The sequence below is a fragment of the Schistocerca piceifrons genome, chromosome 4, assembly GCF_021461385.2.
Source record: "Schistocerca piceifrons isolate TAMUIC-IGC-003096 chromosome 4, iqSchPice1.1, whole genome shotgun sequence".
In the NCBI taxonomy this organism is placed as follows: Eukaryota; Metazoa; Arthropoda; class Insecta; order Orthoptera; family Acrididae; genus Schistocerca; species Schistocerca piceifrons.
The window spans coordinates 143614244-143620243 of NC_060141.1; the positions used below are offsets into that span (position 1 = coordinate 143614244).

The following is a 6000-nucleotide window of genomic DNA, read 5'->3' on the forward strand; positions in this document are numbered from 1 at the left end:
AACACTGGGCGTTAATATTTGAAGTTGTACACTTATCCTTGCACTGCGCGAGAAAAGTAGTAAAATGACACTGAAACTTTAACTTTTATTTTCGCGGAAACTGCCGAGTATTGGCACCTAAGGCAAAACAGATGTGGTATTATTTTCTTCATCTTCCGAATTAGTCGCGCGGGGTTACCGCGCGGTCTTGGGCGCATTGCCAAGGCTCGTGCGGCTCTCTCTATCGGAGGTTCGAGTCCTCCCTCGGGCATTGGTGTGTGTTGTCCTTAGCGTAAGTTAGTTTAGGTTCGATTAAGTAGTGTGTAAGCCAAGGGACCGATGATCCCAGCAGTTTGTTCCCACAGGGGTATGGAGAGTTCCCCTTGTCACAAGAGCTTTTGAACCAAATGCCCTCGATTATTTGTTGGATATATTCCAACCTCTTCATTCCATTAGATCACTGGTCTCCAAACTTCCTAAGATCATTATCCCTAGGTGTAATCAGATATCAGGTAGTACCTGGGGGAGGGGGCGGAAGGGGGGGGGGCCGAGAACGGTCTACCGCCGTTCAGCACTGACATATCAAACTCCGAAAATTAAACTCTGAAAACTGGCTTGAGCAGCTAGCCCGGCAGCCCACACGCAATGGAAATACACTGAAGAACCAAAGAAACTGGTACATCTGCCTAATATCGTGTGGGGCCCCCGTGAGCATGCAGAAGTACCGCAACACTACGTGGCATGGACTTGACTAATATCTGAAGTAGTTCTGGAGGGAACTGATAACATTAATCGTGCATGGCTGTCCATAAAACCAGTATAGTACGAAGGGATGGAGATATCTTCTGAACAGCACGTTGCAACGCATCCCAGATATGCTCAATAATGTTCTTGTCTAGGGAGTTTGGTGGCCAGTGGAAATGTTTAAACTCCAAAGAGTGTTCCTGGAGCCACTCTGTAGCAATTCTGCACCTGCGGGGTGTCGCTTTGGCCTGCAGGAACCGCCAAGTCCGTCGGACTGCAGAATGGACATGAACAAATGCAGCTAATCAGACAGGATGCTTACATACGTGGCCACTCTACTTAACTGCGCTCTTCACACTACATTTCTCGGGTCAATGGTTGTCCAGCTGGTTACATTAACGGCCAACGAGTTTGAAATCGTAGAACTTTAAACTGGCAACTATCCCCCAGAATCCTTGTATTGAAGACTTGGAATATCTCTGGTTTAACCAACGAAATAAAATTAGAATACAAATACATGCAAACACTAGAGTCCAGTGCTGGTCGAAAAACGTCGCCAGTAATATTATTAAAATAATTACAAAAACTTGCTTTATGACCTTTTTAATGAACAAGTCGTATATCTTAGTAGATATTTCAACAAATATTGGCGTCAACATTCACTATACAGGGCGGTCATAAAAAGTCTGAAAAAGTTGCAAAGGTGTTGCAGGGCAGGTTGCTCTGCGAAATAATTGCTAAACAAAGAATTCGATACGTTGCGTCGTTTCCGAGTTAATTAGCATTGAAGTTACCCAATCTGGCCGCCGCGCGCCACTTCAAACCGCCCACCAGAGATGGTGTCGCCAAAGGTGTGCTTAGATTGGTTTCCTAACACCGAACAAAAGAGCAATAAAAAAACTGGACATGGGTTACTAAACCCACTAAACGTTTGCAGTCATGTGAAGGCGTTGACTCATTGGTCTTCTCCCAAAGTTCGGCAGACGTTTTGGCTTTAGAGAGAGAAAAATTCTTTGGTCGATACTGTTCAGTGGGAATATTTAAAGACTTTGCCGTGGCTACTTGTTCACGGCCGGCCGCTGTGGCGCTTCAGTCTGGAACCGCGCGACCGCTACGGTCGCAGGTTCGAATCTTGCCTCGTGCATGGACGTGTGTGATGTCCTTATGTTAGTTAGGTTTAAGTAGTTCTAACTTCTAGGGGACTGCTGACCTCAGATGTTAAGTCCCATAGTGCTCAGAGCCATTTGAACTTATTCACGAATTTCAATACGCGAGACAGCACTCTTCAGGACTACAGTTACATATTTTCTCGAAGAATGCTTTCACAGATTTCAGTGTTCATTACGTTATTAAATTAGAACATTTATCCAAGAAATTGCGATGGCAACATCCCAAACATGACATCCGTCACCGTATTTTATGTCATCAAAGTGTGTCTGGGCAACACCAACTAAAAGCAAGGCCTCGGCGCTTGTTCGTGACGTCACGTCAGCTAGGCACGGCGAACGCCAGGTCTGTTGCAGGCAGAAACGCCTGGGCGTGCTTATCACTATAAATCTCCTATTTTTGGACAAAATGTTTGGTATTGTTTTGGATTCCGCAGTTTTATTTAGATGAAAGATTTTCTTACTATCGTAAAGCTACAAATGAAGATCATAGTTCTGTATTACTGAATCCTGTCGAAACAAACTTGGATCAATATGAGAAGATGCTTTGCCCCGTTGCAAGCTTCGGAAATTTTACATTCAAGTAACTATATTTACTTGATCCATTTTGTTATCGAAGCTTACCCCAACCCCCTTACAATGAACTCTTTTTATTTATTTATTTATTTATTTTCGTTTGACATCGTCACTGGAAATGTGAACTAATTTACACGTGTAAATGTCCAACCTTTGCCAGTCATTAGATTGCAGTCGTTTGCAACGAAAGGAACTCTAAACAGGAAACAAAATAGCTTCATACATCGAAAATACTGCTGAGCTTAAACTTTTTTAAACATGCACATAAGGAAAAATATATATTCCCCTCTTGCAACTGAAAGGAGTAACTTTATAAGATAAAAAAATTTTATTTGATGAAACAAGTATCTCTCTTTTGCCTCTTCGTCTGTCCCCTACCCCCTCCCCCAACGTGTACAATCGCAAGATATTTCATTAACATTCAGTGCTCCTCACCCCATAGTCAACCAAGATACCTAAAGAAGAGCACAAATATGTTCACAGTTTCTTGTAAAAGCAACCCAGTACAAACGTAACTTCCTCAGATTTACAAATAAGGTAAAGAAGCACGAATTCTGTTGCTGCTGGACCATGAAGTTGTTTTTGTATGTCAATCCTTAAAACAGGTGGAAATTTAAGTTCAGGAGTACACTATTTGTTAAGAAGTGTAATGAATTGCACAATTAATTGATTGCAGAAATCTCTCAGAACTATGTGTGTTGGTCAACTACCGCCAATAGTTTCACATTTTCCTTTGTCATCGAGGGAGACACCACCATTATGAGTATGCCTGCAACAGACCTGGCGTTCGCCGTGCCTAGCTGACGTGACGTCACGAACAAGCGCCGAGGCCTTCCTTTGAGTCGGTGTTGGTCTGGGGCACCTCTGTCGGTTTGGTGGCGTTCCCACATACAGGAAAAGCTGTTGAACTAGGATTCTTCAGCACATAGCACCTACATCACTATTAGTTATTTCTCTTTGCGGATGTTAGCAAACACTAATGGTTAGCAAATTTTTATTTACACTCTTGCGGTTTCCTCTTGGCAGTGCGATCATGGAACTTTGCATAATGGAAACAGCTTTTAATATTCTATGTTGACAGTACTGTTTTCTTGGGAACTAACTATTTTAAAGGGTGATGCGGTCAGAGGGGGACAATTTGCATCTTTTCTATAGATTCGACTGTTTACATTTACAGCAAGCCTTCGTGTTTCTCAACCGTTCTCCCTAAACCGTTCGATTTTTAGTACAATTCGGTACACATTTGTGATAATCAGTTCTCTTGCAACGTTATCCATCGGACACATTCTTTCAACGTTCTAAACATCTGATTTCGTTAGTCCTCAGTAGAATACACAAATTTAGACTGGCAAAGATACAACGGAGGCGGCTAATAATACTGGAAGATTCGAGTTCAAGCAGTTTATAGCATTTCTGCATTTAGGAAAATATTTTCATGATGTTGATTAGAAATAGTTTGTCATATTCTGTAATTATGAGGGATAAAATACAAGAAACGAAAAATTATCTACAACTTGTTCAATAATCACACTGCAGTTACAAGAACCAAAGGACATGAAAGGGAGGAGAAGTTCAGAAAGAAGCAAGACAGAGTTCTCTCCATTCCTTACGTTATTCCGTCTGTACGTGGAGCAAACAGTAAAAGAAACCAAGGAAACTCTGGTAAAGAAATAAAGGTGACGAAGAAGAAATAAAAAGTTTACGATTTGTCTATAATACTTCAATGCTAGAGAGATGGTAAAGGAGTTGGAAGAGCAATTGGACGGAATAGATATTGCCTTAAAGAGGATATAACATCATCACCAACGAACGCAAAACAAGACTGTTTGAAATTTCTCATAATTAAAGATAGAAAGGAGCGATATGTATTTGCTCTGAAAAAACTTTTAATAGTCAGGATGGCATTCAGTACTATTTGTTCCTGATGATTGGTTTCAACAGTTAAGACCGTCATCTTCTGATCTTCAAAAACTTGTTGTTGTATGTCCTGTAGGGCATGTGTGATGCAATCGTAATGGAACAGGGAATACAACAACAAGGTTTTTTGAAGATCAGAAGATGACGGTCTTAACTGTTGAAACAGCTTGTCAGGAATAGAGAGTATGCAGTGCTATCTTGGCTAGTAAAAGTTTCCTTACAACAAGATTAATGGCACTAGTGGAATTAAACCGGTTTACTCTCGGAGGATTAGTTCAGGAAATAGTTGACGAATTTTGCTGTTTGGGTAGCAAAACAGCTGACTACGGCAGATGTGGATGGAGATGTAAAATGTAGACTGGCATTAAGTATGTGAAGTCTGAAACCGGCGTGATGAACAGTAAGGACGAGTAGAGAGTAGAAGTGTTTGAAATTTGGTGTTAGAGAACAGTGCTGAAGATTAGATGATTAGATCGGATAACATATTAAGAAGCACTGAATCGAGTCGGGGAATATATATTTATGACACAACTTCATCAAAACTGACAAGGATGATAGCACACACCCTGAGGCATCAAAAAATAGTTAATTTGGTATTGGAGGGAAGTAGGGTAGGAGGGTGGACGAGACCAAGTATCGACTATAGCAACCAGGTCCACGTGGGTGTAAGCTGCAGTAGTTACGAAGAGATGGATAGACTTACTCAGGATAAATTAAGTTCGTGAGATGCATAAAACCAATTTTTCGGACTGAAGACTGCAAAAATAACAAGAATTCAAGCGATTGTGACTATGTTATTTTGATCCATTTAATACTTATTATATAAGCTCTATTCGCTTCGCCAACGTTTACTAATTAGGAATAGTAGTCAAAAAGCACTGGGGACCTCCCAAAGTCCATCTTATAATAATTAATCACTGCACTACATAAAATACTCAGAACTAGGCCACAGCGGCAGCCTTTTTAGCAGCTGCCCTATGTTTTTGAACGCCACTGTATACGACGCAGAGAGAAATAGTGAAGCGTGTGGCGTAGGGTGGGCGCCTTACCTCTGCGTGAGTGTGGTTGGCGGCGTAGCGATGTGTACGGGCCGCGGAGAGCACGGCGTCTGTAGCTGGACGGCGCTGCGACGCGTGTATAAGAGGTCATGGCTGGGGAGGGGGGAGGGAGGGAGGAACCGCGGACCTAGCCCGCTCCCCTCACTAGCAGGACGCGCTCATGCGGAAATTATTATCGCCAATTTGAAGACTCAAGTATTCGGGGCGTTAAGGGACGCATGCGACTTTCTACGGTGGAAACATTTCGTCGACGTACGAGATTTGGTTGAAATCTCGAACCCAGAAGCTCATCTTTGGCGGGAAATGATCGTAATGACTGAGCTGTCCGTCCTTACAGCTTTCCTTCCACCAGTAGGTTGGGTAGCTCCGTCTGTACAAGTGTATCTAACAGACCAGCATTGGGAGCTTCATGTAAGATTTCAAAAGCAACATACAAAAATTTTACAAAAAAATTTACGTATGATTCTTTCTACTTCTTCAAATGATAAAATAACGAACTACGAGGACGCAGTTTAGCAAACATCAAGAAGGAAGAAGTTACTATCTACGTTTATTTATCC

At 42.0% G+C, this 6000-nt stretch overlaps 1 protein-coding gene across 1 annotated transcript in view; it reads right to left on the reverse strand.

Moving 5' to 3' along the window:
* Positions 1–5503, reverse strand: part of LOC124794638 (juvenile hormone esterase-like) — a 516675-nt gene extending 511172 nt beyond the window's left edge. The window contains exon 1 of the mRNA XM_047258150.1: positions 5432–5503. The gene's annotated coding sequence lies outside the window, so the exon portion shown is untranslated. The remainder of the gene's footprint in view (positions 1–5431) is intronic.
* Between the last annotated feature and the right edge of the window lie 497 nt (positions 5504–6000).